The sequence below is a fragment of the Thalassophryne amazonica genome, chromosome 8 (assembly GCF_902500255.1).
Source record: "Thalassophryne amazonica chromosome 8, fThaAma1.1, whole genome shotgun sequence".
NCBI lineage: Eukaryota > Metazoa > Chordata > Actinopteri > Batrachoidiformes > Batrachoididae > Thalassophryne > Thalassophryne amazonica.
In genome coordinates this window covers 54,410,716-54,429,854 of record NC_047110.1, presented here as the reverse complement: position 1 = coordinate 54,429,854, position 19,139 = coordinate 54,410,716, and the positions used below count along the sequence as shown (strand labels likewise).

Sequence of the window (19,139 nt, the reverse complement as noted above, 5' to 3'; positions counted from 1 at the left end):
AATGGATGGATTACATTTATGGTTATTTTCATGTATGACATTAGATGTGATCTATAGCCAATCTAGCACCTGGGCCACACTTGTTAGACTGGAATTCATGGGGGTAATTTTATTTTACATTTAGTTTACACCTCATTCTGTATCTTCCTTTTATTATCACCATCAGTCAGTGCTGCCTTTCATCTCACACACAAAAATGGAGAACAGTGGACACAGTAATATAACATCCATTAAACCAACCTGAATGGTGTTTCAGATAATACAGTAAATCTTTCTCTCGCCGTCACCTTTGTCTCTATAGCTTTGTTATCACACTGATTTTCTGTTGTTGCTGTTAAATTGCATAGCTTTGATATAATAATAATAATAATAATTCATTTTATTTATTTTATTTTATTCAGCACTTTACATTAAAAGGCAAATCTTGAAGTGTACAATTACTTTTTAATCCATGTTTAACAGTTAAGCAGTTGTAGTTTTATGTTAAAAATTCAATTTCATGTCTGTGGCTGGAGAAAGTACTCTGCCTGAAGCAAGATTTGGCAGTCAAACAGCTCATTTTAGTCCACATTTTAATACCTGCTTGTCCAGGGAAACAGCATCTGCTCCCTTTCCCTTCACAGATGCTTTGCATTTAAAGTGACAGCCACAGACACAGGTCATTTTTCTGAGGAGAGATTTATTTTATTTGATTTTTTAAAAAGATGCACCCCTTTCATGTGTGTGTGTGTGTGTGTGTGTGTGTGTGTGTGTGTGTGTGTGTGTGTGTGTGTGTGTGTGGGTAAGCGTGAGAGCAAAGTTCACACTGGAATGTGATATACGGCTTGTCTACAATCAGGTCACATGATCAGGTGTTATATGTTATTTCTGAACAAATGGTCAAGTTCTAAGATACAATTTTTGGAGTAGATATATAGAATATATATAGAATTGACTGCCTGTGGGTGGCAAGATGGCACCTGTGTGTTTGGCATGCCGTCAGCCCTGTCTTTACAGCTCGTCGAGTTTTTCATTATTTGTCGCTGTGTTTTTGCTCTGTGTGTTCTGCCGGGACATCTCTGCATTGCTTGTGTATAATCATCAGTCTCTCTTGGACATTAATGCTCTATATGAGCCGCTGCTGTCGTCTGGGTCCGGGCTGGGAGGGCCCCGCCCCCGCCTTGCTCTGCCACCTGTGCTCGCAGACGTCCCACTGCACCTGCGCACAAGAGGCTGCTGGATTCGTCCTGTCGTTCCTGGACTGTCCTCTCCAATGACCGGACCGGCTACATTACAGCTGTTTTTGCCGCAGCTTCCTGCTGCTGCCTCTCGCTGGGCTGCGGAGTTTTTATGCCGGTGCTGTCGTCTGCGGGCTCGCAGACGCGGTGTTTCACCTGAGCTCCTCTGGCCGCTGAAACCCACTGCGTCACTGGCTGCTGAGGAGCTGAACTTCCGCATGACTTCATTAAAACCTGCTGATCCCACCAAGATCCTTAGTTTGGGTCTCATTAACATCAGATCATTGTCTCTGAAGTCATTGCTGGTGAATGACTTAATTGTGGATCATCATCTGGATATGCTTGGATTATGTGAAACCTGGCTTAAATCCACAGCTGTCCTTCCTCTGAATGAGGCCTGCCCACCGGCAAACACTTTTAGTCATGTTTCACGTGAAGTGAGGAAAGGCGGGGGTGTTGCTTTTATTTATAAATCCAGGTTTACTTTATTAACTGTGGGGGGTCATAAATATAATTAATTTGAGCATCTGATTCTCCGTTATGCCCATGATGCTAAGTACTGTCAAGGTCATAAAACTGGAAATCAGCTATGTTATATTGTCACTGTCTATAGGCCTCCTGGCCTGTATTCTGATTTTTTTAGATGAATTTGGTGCGTTCATCTCTAGTCTTTCAACTAGTGTAGACAACATTTTGATTATTGGTGACTAACATTCATATAAATAAGCCCTCTGATCCCCTTGGTAAATCATTTACGGAAATCATGAATGCACTAGGATTTCGGCAGTTCATTCATGGTTCAACGCATATCAGTGGTAATACTCTGGATTTGGTTCTTGCACGTGGCATTGCTGTCACAAATATTGACATCCTGCCTCTTGCATCAGCAGTCTCTGACCACTCGCTTATTAGGTTTACAATTACGCTGACACGTTTAGTGGAGCAACAACCTTGCCTATCATTGTGGCGACTTATTAAACCTTCAACTTTGACTGAAATCAAAGCGAGACTACCAGAAATCTTAACTTCAAGCTTGATAAATTTTCAGTCGGTAGACAGTCTTGCGGATAGCCTGAATTTAGTGCTAAAAACCACACTTGATAAGATTGCGCCTTTTAAGGCCATGCCTTCCCAAGGCACAGACACCTCGGTTCAACAGTTATTTGCGTGACCTTAGGCAGAAGGCTAGAGGGGTGGAATGGAAATAGCGTAGTTCCAAACTAGAGGTGTTCCACCTTGCATGGCGTGAAGCTATTTTAGATTACAAGCATGCTTTATTGGCTACGAAGCAGACCTATTACTCTGAATTGATCAACAAAAACAAGCATAACACAAAGTTTTTGTTTGATACGGTGGCATTTCTTATTCATGGACAGCCACCTGTTGGTCATTCTCATCTTTCAGCACAGGACTTTCTGGACTATTTCGAAAAGAAAGCAGAAGATATTAGGTTGAGCACATCTCAGCATACTTTGGTCCAGTCATTGTATCCAGCTACTGAGCTGGGGACTACCACTGAGGTGCTACCTAGATTCACGGAATTTAATAGTATCTCACTAGGTGTGCTGACAAAACTCGTGATGTCTACTAAAAGCACAACTTGTTTATTTGATCCTATACCAACAAAATTGTTTAAGGATCTTTGGCCCATTCTTGGGCCGACTGTGCTGGAAATTGTTAACCTTTCTCTAAACTCTGGATCTGTTCCAAATTGTTTTAAATCTGCAGTGGTTAAACCACTACTCAAGAAATCTAATCTTGATCCTGGTGTATTGAAAATTTATAGGCTGATATCAAATCTATCATTCTGCTCTAAAATTCTGGAAAAGGTGGTTTCATGGCAGCTTGTGGACTATCTTACTGAGAATGACCTTTTTGAGCCACTGCAGTCTGTTTTTAGAAGACATCACTCCACAGAAACAGCACTTATTAAAGTAGTTAATGATCTTCTGCGAGCAATGGACTCGGATACTACTACAGTATTGGTGTTGCTGGATCTCAGTGCTGCGTTTGACACAGTTGATCATCATATTCTACTTGATAGGCTAGAAAACTGTTTCGGGATTACTGGAACTGCTCTTGTGTGGCTGACGTCTTTATCTGTCTGGTCGTTCCCACTGTGTTTTGTGCAACGACACTACCTCTGACTTTAGGGGCATGAAGTTCGGGGTTCCGCAGGGATCCGTTTGGGTCCCCTGCTTTTTTCCCTGTATATGGCACCCCTTGGGAACATTTCGTGGCGTTTTGGGGTTGCTTTTCATTGCTATGCTGATGACACTCAGTTGTATATGCCGATAGCTGCTGGAAATCCTGTCCACATAAAATCTTTACAGGACTGTCTCGCAACAGTGAGAAGTTGGACGTCTAGCAACTTTCTACTTTTGAACTCTGATAAGATTGAAATGATGGTTCTTGGTCCAGCAAGACATCAGCATCAATTTGATCAGCTAGCGCTTAGCCTAGGTTCATGCATTATACATCATACTGACAAAGTGAGGAACCTTGGGGCAATTTTTGATCCTACGTTGTCCTTTGACCTCCACATTAGGGACACTACGAGGACTGCTTTCTTTCATCTAAGAAATATAGCAAAGATTCGTCCCATCCTGTCTATGGCTGATGCTGAGACTCTGATTCATGCGTTTGTCTCTTCTAGATTGGACTATTGTAATGCTTTGTTTTCTGGTTTACCACAGTCCAGCATCAGGGGTCTTCAACTGGTTCAAAATGCTGCTGTCAGACTTCTGGCACGAAGCAGAAGGTTTGATCATATTACGCCTGTTCTGGAATCCCTTCACTGGCTTCCGGTCTCCTTGAGATCGGATTTTAAGGTGTTACTATTGGCCTATAAAATTGTTCACGGAATGGCGCCCCCCTATCTGGCCGGCCTGGTTGAGTCCTATGTGCCGGCAAGGGCTCTGCGTTCACAGGGTGCGGAACTACGGTGTGTCCCGAGGGTGAAGAAAAGGTCAGCGGGTTACAGAGCTTTTTATCACCGTGCTCCAGCTCTGTGGAATGATCTGCCTGCGCTAATACGACAGTCGGACTCTGTGGAGACTTTTAAAGCCAGGTTGAAGACACATCTGTTCTCCCTGTTTTATCATTAGTATTTTATATGATTGTGTGTCTTTTTTTATTAATTTTATTTATTTTACTTGTTTTACCTTTTATGGTTAATTTTTTTTTATTGTGTTTTAATCTTATTTCATTTTATTCTGCTTTTAAATGTTTGTGAAGCGCCTTGAGGCAATTACTCGTGATTTGGCGCTATATAAATTAATAAATTATTATTATTATATTATAGAATAGTATATAGTATATATAGAATAATAGAATATATAGAATACTTATACCCCCCTCACACACAGCCAGAATCATGTGAAATGGCATCAGAAAGACGAATCGGGACCACCAAGCGGGGTGGCCCGTCCATCTCCGGCTCCCTGGCCCCCTGTCCCCGCTGTTGGTTTGTTCCTCCCCTGGGCTTCCGGTGCTCCTCCGGGGCTGCCCGCCTCCCCCCGTCTTGTGGATTCACTGGCGCCCGGCCGGGTCTGGATTTGGGCTGCGGGGCCCGGTGGGGCCAGTGTATGTGGCCTGCTCTCTGCACCGCGCCTCTCCTTCCGCCGGCTGCTTGGGGTTGGGCCTCACGTCACACCCTTTTAATGCACTTCACCAGCTTAGTACATGCACGCACATCATATTGGGTTTTAAGTAGCACATTTTAGGGTTCATATGGATGTCCAGTTAGGTGTTGGGGATGGGTTTGCAGGGCAGTCTGTGGCGCAGCTGTGCGCTGCAGCCTCCTACTGCGATCTCCATCTGCCACTCCTGCCCTGCCATTTTAATGCACACACTTTATTTCTACACATTTAGTAAACACAATCACTAATTTAGAGTCGGGGTCACTAGGCGGTGGTGGGTTTGCAGGCCAGGCTGTGGTGCAGTGGTGTGTTGCGGCCTCCCACGGCAGTCTACTACCTGCCGTCTCCTGCCCCGCTTTTAATGCAACACTTTATCTTTGCTCACTTAGGGGGTTGCACACAACAAGGCATATTAACTATAACAACTATGGTGGGGTTGGTAGGTAGGGTGAGTGTGGCATGTGCAATTGGCCCTGGGTGGCTGTGGATGTCTGGGGCTCTGGGGTCTGCCATGCTGGTTCTGCCGTGGTCTCGGGGCTCTGCTCTGGGGCTGTGGGGCCTGGGGTCCCACGGACCAGTGGGAGGGGGGGTTGGCGGTGGGGCGCGGGTGTTGGCACTGGGGGGTGGATGGCTGCTGGGGGGTTGGGGGCCGTGGTCTCCGTGGGGTGGTGTGTTGCCCCGCTCTCGCTTGGGCAGTCTCCCGATCTTGGGCTTTGGTGTTTGTGGTGGGGTCCGGAGTCGGAGGTGGATTGGGGGCTGGGGGGAGTTTGGAGGGGTCCTGCTAGCTGTAATGGGGGGGTCTTGGGTGTTGGGGGAGCCTCGTGTGCTTCCTGGCCCGGGGGATTGGGCTTCGCCTCTTGTCTGGGGACCAGGCCCCGCCCTCGTATGGCTCAGTGGTCCCTGCCTGTGCTTTGGATTCAGTTGCAGTGGCTCCTTTGCCCCCTGCCCTTGCCGCCACTCACTCATGCCTTTGGGGGCCATGGCCCTGGTGGTGTGGTTCCCCTATTGGTGGGCCCATGCAGGCACCCTGCGTGCTTCCCTTGGGTATGAGGCTGCTTCCTGTGCCTCCATGGGGCACAAGAAGCAGTTTTTTTTATGAATTTACTCCATTTTGCAATAAGGATGTAACATAACAAAATGTGGAAAAAGGTAAAGTATTATTAAAGTAATATTTTCTGGATGCACTGTAAATTTAGTGGAAGCTAAAAAGTCAGCTCATGGTTTTCAAAGTCAGATGAAAAGCTAAGCTTACTGCTAATTACGCAGCTGTTAGTTGTTCAGCAGAGTGCACCCATCACTGCAACATAGTGAAAAGGGTAATTAATGTGACTGCTTTGGAAGTAAATCAACTGTGGAATGCCAAGTGATTTGACACTTACACTAGAGTCCAACAGATATGGGATATTAGGGATATGGTATATTAGGGAGTAAAAAATTTCTGATACAGGGGAGGTGATGGTCTAGTGATTTAGCGTTGGGCTTGAGACCAGAGGATCCTTTGTTCAAATCCCAGCCTGACCAGAAAAACACTAAGGGCCCTTGGACAAGGTCCTTAATCCCCTAGTTGCTCCCGGTGTGTAGTGAACACCTTGTATGGCAGCATATGGGAGTGAATATGAGGCATTATTGTAAAGCACTTTGAGCATCTGGTGCAGATGGAAAGCGCTATTAGTCCAGCAGCTTAACTCCAATATGTATAAGAATTGTTCAGTTTGTGATAAAAGCATGAAATTTGATACCCATATAGCCAAAGGCATATCGAAAAGATATGGAAATGAAGGCATCATGAATTTTCAACATGGCGCCCATGACAGCTATTTTTCAAAATGGCCACCAGAAACAACAGTTTTCTTATGAGTGATGGATATAATGTGACATTGTCCACAGAATTCGATTAATTAATTACCATAAGTGCTTGCTAATGTGTTTTTTTGGATTAGACATTTTCATTAAAAATTCAAAATGGTCGCCATTGTTTCAAGACTGGTTAGATACGGATAAACTCTGTGTCGAATTATACATTTTTCGTGATGCATAATTTAAATTAGCAAATGTAGAATCTTTGTTCTATCTCACAAGACATATATTAAGTGAAGCCAAATCTAGGGTCTATCACAAGGAAGACTATTCACACTCTCCTTCACAGAAGCAGAGGGCAGTGCATTGTAACTGAGCTTTTTTGCACTTGCAATGCCCAACACAACCCTTCTTACATTTGCAAGAGACAAGTTCATAACTGGACTGGCCTGCATCTGGTAGGCATGTCCAGAAGGGTTCATAGTCTCCCTCAGATGTCTTTGACCAACCCCATTTGCACGGTGAAGGTAGTTCTGGTGTTGACACCAGCACTTGACCCCACAGGTGACCTCCTTGGTATACTGCTCTCTTGACATGCTCTTCCAGGGCAGCCTTGGTCGGAGGGATTGATTCTGCATTGTGCGTCTTAGCGAATAACTTCCTTCTTGCCATATCTATTTCTGTGCATGTGCTGGTTTGGTCACAGAGCAGGATAACAAACCTCTCAATTGTGGCCATTACCTCTTGTGGTATCTCAGTTGGGGCTGAAGACAGTTTCAACAGGGCATGCGTAAGCTCAGGAAACACAGTCCATACAGCCCACGCAGTCTTTTTCCCATGGCCAACAAAGCTTGACACAGTGTCGCAACCCGTCACTGCATGGAACAGTGGTAGCGCATGTGCTTTCTCAGGTCCTAGCCCTGCTGCAATTTCATGGGCTGCTAAGTATCAGAAACTCTTTCCAGTTCCGAAAGCCAACCAAACCTCGTCTTCTGGTTGTAGAGTCTGAGCAACTGCCACAGCTAGCACCACAACATCAGTATCTACTGTTTAAATCATGATCTTATGATGGCCATTTCTGGCTGCATGGGCTACATGTAATAACATGTGACTATCGGCTTCCTCACACGAACAAGGAGCAATCGAAGACCTATCTGGGAGTGGTGGCTTGCTAAGGACTTCTATGTCACTAGTGGTAACAAGCTGTTTGTCCTCCTGCAGTAACAACGTGAGAAGAGCTTTTGAGAGAAAGGCAAACAATTCTGTCTTATTGCTGTCAACTCTGAGAAAGTCTGGCCAGTTCCTGGGAATGGCTGCATCACCTACCACACATCTCTGAATGCCAGTTCCACGCTTTGCTCTTGTAGCAGCTTTCAGAGAATCAGACAAGTAGCGGTCCCACACCAGATCAAGCCTGGACACACTTTCAAGCTTTCTGGTCAGATATGGAATGAAGATCACATGGGCATAGTCATTGAAGGTTTTTACTGAACTTGGTTTCAGCATCTGGATGATGGCTGCTCCATCTACAATGGTACAGGTAACCTTTGGACTTTCTGAGTATACACTGTGAACTTTTTCCAGGCATGGAAGCAGATCACTCTTCTGTCCCAGGAGGAGACCTCCCCCATCAGACAGCGCTGGTGGACACGGTTGGTTCTCGTGTCGAAAGAATTCATCTAAGTTTCCATCCCTGGTCTGGCAAGCAATAAATAGTCTTGAAAAGAGTGCCAAATCCTGTTTGAGAGAAACCAATTTCTGTTTTGGTTTTGATACTGTCCTCCTGGTTGAAGTACCGAACACCTGCAGCTTATTTCTTGGTATGGTGTCATCCACTGGTTTTATTCTCTCAACAATGCGTTCTTTTGTGAAAGCGTCAAATTGTTGCTCTCCTGTCTGTTTCACCTTTCTAACTGCCTCAGCAGCTGAAGGTCCAGCAAGTTCCTTTGAGTGGAGAACAACCAAGTCCTTGCTTTCCTCTTCAAATGGATTTCCAAAATGTTCCACTGCACTGACCAGCAGGGGTGGTGGCCAAGTGGTTAATGCGCTTGGTTTCAGTTCAGAAGGCTCCAGGTTCAAATCCCACCCCTGCCACATTTCTCCATGTAATGTGGAGTTGCGTCAGGAAGGGCATCCAGCGTAAAACCTGTGCCAATTCAACATGCAGATCCAACTTGGATTTGCTGTGGCGACCCCGAGTGCAAACAAGGGGGCAGCCGATGGGACTTACTTACTCCATTGCACTGACCAAAGACCGTACATCTTTGATGAATGAGATCTGGGCACTTGTTGTTTGATCATGGTGAAGTGTGTTATCTGATTTTTTTGAACTAATCTCAAATTCCTGTATGGATCGGGCTACTTCTGGTCCTGCTACCATCCATTGCAATAGTGCAGATGGGTTATCAGTGAGGCCCACAGCACCACCATCTCCTTTGATGCAAGCATTCATCTGCTCATGAGCCTGGTCGATGGCCATGGAGGAAAACACATTATTGGTCTTCTGGACAGTGAACTTGCCTTCCCTGAACGCTTGAGCGACGCTCGAGTGTGTCCTTGATAGTTCAGCCATGTCCCTCAGGTGAACTGGAATCCATCCTGCATAATGGGTATGATCCATTGCATGAAACCACTTGACTAGTTCTGTTAGTGCATCAAGGTACATGGAGAAACATCCCTCTCGCAATGACTGCACAAATACTAGCACGAGCAGCTCTAATTCAAGAACAATAGACCAGTACTGAAATTGTGGGATGTTTTCTGCTCTCCTGCTGCACCAAACTTCAAACGCAAGTGGCACTTGATCTATTTGTGTTTGACAATAGTTGTCATAGACATTTACCAAGTACAATATATGGTAAATATGTCTAAAATATCATATTATGTCTGTCATAAGAAAACAGCCGTTGCTGGTGGCCATTTTGAAAAATGGCTGCCATGGGCGCCATGTTGAAAATTCATAATGCCTCCATATCCAAATCTTTTCAGTATGCCTTTGGCTATATATGTACCAAATTTCATGCTTTTATCACAAACTGAATGACTGTTTTGGTTATCTGCTGCACTATATAGAAATGCCATCCATTTACCATTACTGATATATCTGTTGATATATACACAAAAAATGACAATGATTCCAAACAATTCATTATCAAACCCTTATGACAAAGAAATGTAATTGAGGCTTGATGTTTCACAGTTTAAACCTGAACACTATAGTCAATTATTAATCAACAACCAACCAAAATTCATCATGTGACCTTCACTTGGAATCGCAATTGCTGTGTCACATTGCTCAACATTTTCATAAAATAGCCTTCTTGTCTATTTTGGCCCCGCCTCACTGGTAGCATAGCGAACTCTTGTCTCTTATTGCTGTAAAATGCCCCCTCTAACTGAAAATGAATGGCAGCTGGCCACTTGTGACCAAAGGGTGATGGGGGTCCTACTCAGGCATGACAGGACTGTAAACAATGCCATCAGACTGCACTCTGCTGAAAAACGCTGTCATGACACCAATTCCAATAGCCAGTGTTTTTCTCCAAGGTATATTCTTTAAAATAAATGTTTTCACAGAAAAAAATAACACTGATACGATATGTCTATGAAAGCCTCATATCGGCTGATATCATTAGCCAACCAATATACCGGTCAGGTTCCAACCTACTCACAGTCACCCCCCTCCCCCAACCACCCCTTAAATGAAAGCATCTCCAAAGTAGTTCATAGGATAACACTGGTCAACACGATTTTTCTTGCATGGAGTTTTTCAATGGATTTGGGGTAATTTGGCGACGCTGAATCCAAATCTAGCGTAGGTTTTTGCCAATCACATCATGTTTCTGAGATATAAAAACATAGTTCTCGTATCAAGCATTGAAGCAATAGGTGCGGTCTGACCCAGCTATCTCTTCGGCACAGTAAACAATATTACAGCTCTTGTTCACATTTCACAAACCTGGTTGAAAAACTATGCTTTTGAAGCTGCTTTAGTGCATGATTAGTGACATCAAACTCGTGAGTGAATGAGCAACTTTTGTATAATCCATCAACATGGAACATGCAGATTGAAAAAAAAAGTGATGTCCAGGGCTGTGAAATGAAAATTGTGAAATCCAAGGAAAATTTGCAGGGGGTCTTGGGGGGAGCACTCATTAAACTTTTTCAAACAGTCTTTCTCGCCATCTTCTCTCTGTCTGACATCGCTCTGTGACAGACATGCCACAAAATTCTTCTTTTAAAAAGTTGATAGCTCTAAAAGTATCCGATGTCCACACGCTACATTTAGCAGCAGTCACACAGCATTACCGTAGCAACCAATCAGTCCTGCTTTACGACAACTGCCGTAACAGCCATGCTTTGAGTGAGGCATTTCTCTGCGGACACTGACTTGTATCTGTTATACAGATCAATGTCCACGGACTTATAAAACTTGCACGATGTTGTAAAAAAAGAATGCTTTGCGATAGGCATTTTAAAAACTCAGTGACAATCACGATTAAAGAGTAAACATTAACCCCCCCATGATAAAATCCCCAGAATTCCTCGGATCCACAGTTTTCACAGCCCTGATCAAGATAAAGATTTTTTAGACATCTCAAATTGCGGAACTATTTTCAACAGAACATTATCACCAAAACCGGGGTCTAGAGCCCACGAGGCCCCAGAAACCAAATAATTTTGTATCTAATGATACATTTTTCCCCGCGACCCTTAATTGGACTAAGTGGTTGAAGATGAGTGTGTGTGTGTGTGTGTGTGTGTGATACATTTTCCGCATCTCCTGGAAAACAAAATCTCAAAAGAAGCACATATTTAAATGATTAAAGATTCAATGTTTCATTTGAACGGTCAATGATAATGTTGAAATAACAGAATAGGAAAGGAAGACAGCCTTGACATCTTTCACGGGCATCTCTCCCAGTCACTGGTTCAGATATGTTGATGACACATGGGTTAAAATCAAGCAACAGGAAGTTGAGGACTTTACAGAACACATCAACTTGGTGGACGCCAATATCAAGTTCACACGTGAGGATGCCAGAAACAACCATTTAGCCTTCTTGGACTGTGATGTTACGACTGGAGAGAACAGGCAGCTCCAGACAGGGGTTTACAGAAAACCAACTCACACTGACCAATATCTGCTCTTTGGCTCAAACCACAACCTTGAACACAAGCTCGGGGTGATCAGGACGCTTCAACACAGAGCCCTACAGGTGCCCACAACTGCAGAGGGAAGGGCTAAAGAACAACAACTTGTCCGGAAAGCCCTCACAGTATGTGGGTATCCACAATGGTCCCTGGACAAAGTGCAGAAGTCCCAGAGAACAAAGAGACCAGATAGACAGGAGACAGAGACAAGAAGAAGAGGAGTGTCTCTCCCTTATTTAGCAGGAGTAGGGGAAAAACTACAGAGGATCTTCAGACAGCAACTACAGAGACATAAAGCTGATTAGCCACAGCATGAAGTTATGGGAAAGAGTAGTAGAAGCTAAGCTTAGAAAACAGGTGAAGATCTGTGAGCAGCAATATGGTTTCATGCCGAGAAAGAGCAATACAGATGCAATGTTTGCTCTGAGAATACTGTTGGAAAAGTACAGAGAAGGACAGAAAGAGTTACATTGTGTGTTTGTGGACTTAGAAAAAGCTTATGATAGGGTGCCAAGAGAAGAGTTGTGGTATTGTATGAGGAAGTATGGAGTGGCAGAGAAGTATGTTAGGGTAGTGCAGGACATGTACAAGAATAGTGTGACAGCGGTGAGATGCGCAGTCGGAATGACAGATTCATTCAAGGTGGAGGTGGGATTACACCAAGGATCAGCTCTGAGTCCTTTCTTGTTTGCAGTGGTGATGGACAGGTTGACGGATGAGATCAGACAGGAGTCCCCATGGACTATGATGTTTGCAGATGACATTGTGATCTGTAGTGAGAGTAGAGAGCAAGTTGAGTCTAGTCTGGAGAAGTGGTGATATGCTTTGGAGAGAAGGGGAATGAAAGTCAGTAGAAGCAAGACTGAGTACATGTGTGTGAATGAGAGGGAGCCCAGTGGAATAGTGCAGTTACAAGGAGTAGAAGTGGTGAAAGTAGATGAGTTTAAAAATTTGGGGTCAACTGTTAATAATAATGGAGAGTGTGGTAGAGAGGTGAAGAAGAGAGTGCAGGCAGGGTGGAGTGGGTGGAGAAAGGTGGCAGGAGTGATTTGTGACCGAAGAATATCAGCAAGGGTGAAGGGGAAAGTTTACAAAACAGTAGTGAGACCAGCTATGTTGTATGGTTTAGAGACAGTGGCACTAACAAAAAGACAGGAGGCAGAGCTGGAGGTGGCAGAGCTGAAGATGTTGAGATTCTCTTTGGGAGTGACAAGAATGGACAAGATTAGGAATGAACATATCAGAGGGACAGCTCAGGTGGGACGGTTTGGAGACAAAGTCAGAGAGGCGAGATTGAGATGGTTTGGACATGTGCAGAGGAGGGACCCAGGGTATATAGGGAGAAGGATGCTGAGGATGGAGCCACCAGGCAGGAGGAGAAGAGGGACACCAAAGAGGAGGTTCATGGATGTGCTGCGAGAGGACATGCAGGTGGTTGGTGTGACAGAGAAATTCTGCTGAAAGATAAAGAGCCAGAAAAACACATGGAGCTATCTAATGCACATTGAAGCACTGAAGTGACACCAGATAACTCTGGTATCTTCTTCCTTTGTTTATTCAGTATTAAAACCAGATAGCATGACAATACACATGTAAATTAAACAAGTTTCGTTTCCTCTGGGAGCCATGTTATTTCTGGCTTTTGCTACCTCAAATATAAATGTGGGGAGCTTACACCTTACAGAGTTCGTTCTTCAGCAAGCACTGACAAAGTGGCATGCTGAGGAAAGACATATAACTTCAATTCACTTTTTAAAAGCTTGTCTTGAACACATTTTAGGCCACTGTGATAAAGATGTGTAAAACTCTGGCTATAATACAAGGAGTTGTGGTACCTCAGTTACAGTAGCTATGGTATCTTTATGAGTCTTGTTTGCTCCAGAAGGGGATGAAAGGGGAAAAAACTCAATATAAAGTAGGTTCTGTGGGGGAACTATTAATTTTTTTCTAGATGTAAATTTTGATTGCACTGGTAATGTCATATTATGAATCCCCTATTTAAAGGCTAATAAAGGAAATTATAGTGGTGCCAGTGAAAATTCTTTTTTATGCCTTACATGTTGAAAAGCTTAGCGGCCCTATACCTTTAAGCGTTCTTTCGTACATGGAGGGGTTTTTTTGTAAGCAGCATGCAGCGTACAGGTGCTGCATGTCAAGTTAAGTGCAAGTTGTCACAAACTTCCGATGCTTGTTGGTGCCTGTCACTATTAAATTGTACAAAAGGAGGTTCCTGGAAATGTGACCATATGTGTCAGTCTGCAAACAAAACCAACCTCAAAAATATGATAGTGTTAACTGTTTTACATTGTTGTCTGTTAAACTGCTCTGATTTGATGTAAGTTCACCTGTTCAGCAACATTTATGTTTAAGACTTTTAATGTGAAATGTCAGAACCATTGTTTTCTCTGTGTTGCATTTAACTGTGAAAGAAGCTCTTCTCCATGGTGATGCAGTGATGAAAATGAGTGAAACAGGAGAAAAACAAAGAAATAGCGCAGAAAAACAAAATTAATACAGACTGTATGGCGTTAATTTGTTGGGAGTTGCTGGAAGACAGTCTTTCCCCTTTTTTTTAATTAGTAAGTTTTATCTTCTCTGCAGATGCATTTCATAGAAAATCACCCAAATCATTCCATAATGACTCAATTTTTTCCAAATATAGCTATTCAAGACTGCAGAAAGAAAAAAAAATATTGAAATATCAATTCTTTTCCAATGTCATTCAGCTCTACTTCAAACCATAGATCTTCTTCACGTCAAACAGGTGCAATACCAGCATGCCCCTGTGCTACTACAGCTTGCAAAGAGATTTAAAAATATGTGTACCTTATCTAAACAGTATTCTCCAATGGAAACATATCTTTACTATTCAGAATAGCATGGTGGTGCACTGGCAATGCAACTGTTGTGCAACAAGCACGTCCCTCATTTGATGCTACCCATGCACTTGAATGAGATGTCATGAAACATGTACTTTGTCGGTTGTTTCACAACGACTATACAGTAAAAATGAACATTTTCAAGAACTGAACTGTGTGTAAAATCTATTTATTAACCCAACTAAAATGAGTTTCATCTGAATGTAATCACTGCAAAAAGGAAAAATAAAAGATTAAATTAAATAAAAAGAAAGAAATGGAGACAAATTCAAAGTTTTAATAATGGAAGAATCGCAGTAGTTATTATGTCAGCTCATTAGACCTTCAGTGGGAGACCTAATACTGTTCCAAAAATATTTTGTGGAGGCCTTGACCATAGCAAGGTCATACAAACTGTTTCATCTCAACCCAAAATGTAACTTAAAAACCATTAGGTTTTATAACAGAACAATAGTAGGGTGGATAAGATAATATTTGTTTATTTTAATCACAGCAGAGTGGTTCGGCTCCACAACTGTCTGTCTGTTAAAACCTGAAGCCCAGCGGGGGAGGGTGGTATGTGGGCATTGGGTATACATAATAGCAGTAACACATGTACAATATACTGCAACATACAAATAGAAATGTTTAGAATTTCTCTACTTGTGATTAGACTGTCACTTGAGGTATTCATCTCTGTAGTAAAATTGTAATGGTCTTTCCTGTTGTACTGAACTGTATTATACTGGAAAGTGTTGCTGTTCTCTCTATATAGTACAATGTGATGGTCTTTTCTTTGTAAAATTGTAAAGCGCTTTGAGTGTCTGATGCAGATGAAAAGCACTATATAAATGCAGTCCATTTACCATTTTTCTTGTTCCACATCTCCTCCCTCACTGTTGTGTGTGTATATATATATATAAACCATTTTTTCCCCCACTGAGCTAGTCTTGCTGAAAGTCTAGGTCCTTAGGACATTTTGGTGGTGCTGGGGTGTGTGTGTGTGTGCGAAGAGGAATATAATGTAAACACAAGCAAAAGAGCTCCAAAGTGAGCTCCTGTGTTGTGCCTCAATCGAGGAGTAATGTTCCCTTCAAACCTTTGTAAATCAAGTGTTGTGGAATCTTCGAGCTGTCTGGGTCCAAACTAAGTTGTAACTGTAGCACTGTGATGTCATTCAAGGAATTCTGTCATGTGGAATAGCCAATCCAGTCCATGGTTGTGCACTGCACAAACAGCCAATAAAGGACATGGCATACGTTATTTAACATCCTGGTCAGCAACACAACATCAAAGTATCATGATTGTAAGTCTATCCACGCACATGCGGTAATAATTAGTGGTCACTGATGTATTTTATTACTAATTTTCCATCTGGCTGGGCACATCTACAGTTGCATTTCCGGGTAAATGTCTTACTCTGCATTTCTTGCCATTTCTAGCCATGTGACATACATTTTAGGAAAAGCAGACACATCCTGATGGCCAACAGAGTGAAACAAACACTGCTACATCTGATAAAGAAGCTTCTGAGCTTTTATTCCAAAGTGATGGCTCAGATTTGTGTGATGTGGTCGGAAACATCACCCTGACATCTAGTAGTGAATTTGATGATGATGATGTTGAGGGAGGTGCAGCAGGGTCTGCTGAAATACTGCCATAATGTTTGGAGCCAGAGGTCTAGCAGTGAGCTGCTGCCACTGACATGGAGGATGTACTTGTCAGGAATGATCATGTGGAAAACACAAAACGGTGAGAAATCGCTGATAATTAACAGCCAATACTAATAGCAGATACAGATGAGGACAAAATTATCTCTCCGCAAAAGTTAATGTTTTAATATCATTTAAGGTCTTCCAAAATTGAACACATTTCTAAAGTTTTATTTTGGATGCTTACAGTTGTTTTATTGCACATACAGGAATATTATTTCACAAAGAGCAAAAACCTTGAGGGTCAAAATTAATAATTATTTTTATACTGTGTGTACATTGGAAGATAATCAATTATATCTTGATTTTGTGAGCTTTGACAGTGATGGTGCCAGTCGGGACCTCTTTGATGGACTGGACCTGGATATTATTCTCTGGCTGGCGATTGTGCACCATCTGTGCATGACGTTGCCAGTTGGGACCTCTTTGATGGCATAGATCTGGACATTACTCTCTGGCTGGCAACTGCGCGTGAGCCATGCTTGACAACTTCTCTGATGGTGTGGACTTTACATATTTAATCTTAGAAATCATTCTACAAGTTGGTGAGTGCCCTGTTCAGTTTTTTATTTTCCTTTGGTATTTTGTTCTCATCAGTGGAGCTGCTAGGCTTTGAAATTTTTATTTTACTTTGAGAGAGTCTGCCGGATTTTGGATCTTGATGTGTGCAGAGTCTGCCATCTACCGGAGCATCACGCTGTTTTAACCCCGATATAGCTCCCACCGTGAACGTTCATGCGGAACTCTCCGATGTTGTTCAGGCTGCCTCATCACACAGATGTATTTCTTAGATTTTTTTTTACAGTTATATCGATGACAATATTTGCACATGCACAAAGCTGAGCCTCTAGCAGACTGTGTTTATGACTAACGATTGTGCACAGTCTTCTCACAGTGGAGAGCAGCCGCTGCTTTTACCGTGACTGCATCAAAATTAACAGTTATCACTTAAAAACGAGTCATCATAACACAACATCACACTTATGTAAACTTTGCCATTAATCTGCGGCTTTGTTCTTAATGTTAGTAGCTACACTCTATTCAAGAGCGCTGGGACGTTTCAACAAAGCTGCATAAATGTTGTTGGAAAAACTCAGAAAAATTAGTACTCATAAGTACTTTGTTTTCGGCAGTCTCTGTAGCTGTTTGTTGTGAATGCCGTGTACTTTGAGATGGTCATGAAAGTGCACAAAGCAATCGCGGTGTGTCATTGGATGGTCATTAACAGACAAAAATGTAAACTGCTCGATTTCTGTGCGACATGTCCTTGAAATAGGTTTGGTGTGGTAGCTGTGGCATCGTGTAGCACGCATGATCCCAGGCCTGGCCTGACAAAAATAATGACATACAGTATTTCATGCAGTTCAGCAATTCAGATTTATTTCTTCAAAATCTGAAGAGCTCAGATATGTATGGTACACTGTGCTAAAATATAGCTATGATAATGTTTTTAATTGAGAATGTATACACAACAAAACAGGATTCCCATTCAAAAATCAAAGAATTCATGCTTTGGCTCCATGCATAAAGCTGGCAGTAAGGCCTACCCTTAGCGCTGATAAGTAAAAAGATAAAAAGGCAAAAAATATATATATATAAATTCCACCAATTAGCACTGAGTGCTGCTTTTAGCTGGTTCTTACATTCGAGGTTCTATCTGGTTTTCAGCTGACAGATGCCGAGAAGAAGCTTTCACTCATTACTTGCCCACACAGAGTCAGAGTGTGTTGGTAAGGGAGAGCAAAAAACATGAAAAAGTGTTCACGTTTATTCACTTTTCATGGACTGCCCACTCACTCTTGTCTCTGGCTGTTTCCACTTCCGTGCTCTCCCACGCTCTCTTCTTTGTCACTGAGGTGCAGATTATTACCTAGTGGAGCTCGACACGGCTGCAGGTTCACTGACTGAGTGCAAGCAACAATATCCTGAGGTTGATAGTGAGAACAGCCTGAATCATTGTTTGCCAGTGTTCCACAGGGGCCACTGTTCCAAATGAGTGATGGCAAAAGAATACTGCATGCATAAACAGTTTAATTAGCATCTTGTCCTCAAGAAGGCAGGGAGAAGTTGGGCCAAAGTCCTCATGCTTGTGTGCTTCCTCCTGCTCCAACAACTATTTGTGCCCCTTTTCCAGGGAAGTGGAAGCTTCCAGTGCTGAAAAATTAAGCAAATGCAGAAGTGCCAGAACTGGCAGTGCCTCGAATGATCACTTGAGGCAGACTGTGAAAGCAAGTCAATCCCCACAGAACTCCATGTTAAAATGTACAACTTTACTGCAGAAATAAGCATGTTAATAGCCTGCACCAACCACCCCCCCCCCCACCCCTCAAAAAAAGCTGTTGTCTGTATAACCAGTTTTTGCATTAATGACAACAAAAAGGATGGGGCGGGAGGGGGTCATTTGTATATATCTCATTAGTTTTAGAAATTTTACACAATAAAATTATGTATATTTATGACTACGGGTGATTTGGCAACAGAAATCATGGCACAAATAGCTACCTGCTAACAGGCCACTAGTTCATTCTGTTTATTTATTGCTTTTAGGATTTTTATACAAATATAAGGTAACATGGCTCACTACTAAGTGGCAGTCTAATTAGTCTATGCTCCAGCATTATTGGGGAGTTCACTAAAGTGAGTGACTTTATGTGTTTGTTAATGCAACATTCATTTGCTATGTGGCAAAAGTAGATGACAGTGAACATATGAATAGAGCAGGCAATGATAGAGGACCTACTGTTCTGAGAAAAAGCCTCC

General features: G+C 42.7%; 1 protein-coding gene and 1 long non-coding RNA gene across 12 annotated transcripts in view; one reads left to right on the top strand and one right to left on the bottom strand.

Annotated features, from left to right (window-relative positions):
- Positions 1 to 19,139, bottom strand: part of LOC117515633 (pleckstrin homology domain-containing family A member 5-like) — a 366,809-nt gene that overhangs the window by 198,309 nt on the left and 149,361 nt on the right. The window lies entirely within an intron of this gene.
- Positions 8,363 to 19,139, top strand: part of LOC117515636 — a 402,159-nt gene continuing 391,382 nt past the window's right edge. Inside the window, exon 1 of the long non-coding RNA XR_004562198.1 lies at positions 8,363 to 8,480. This is a non-coding gene — a long non-coding RNA (uncharacterized LOC117515636). The remainder of the gene's footprint in view (positions 8,481 to 19,139) is intronic.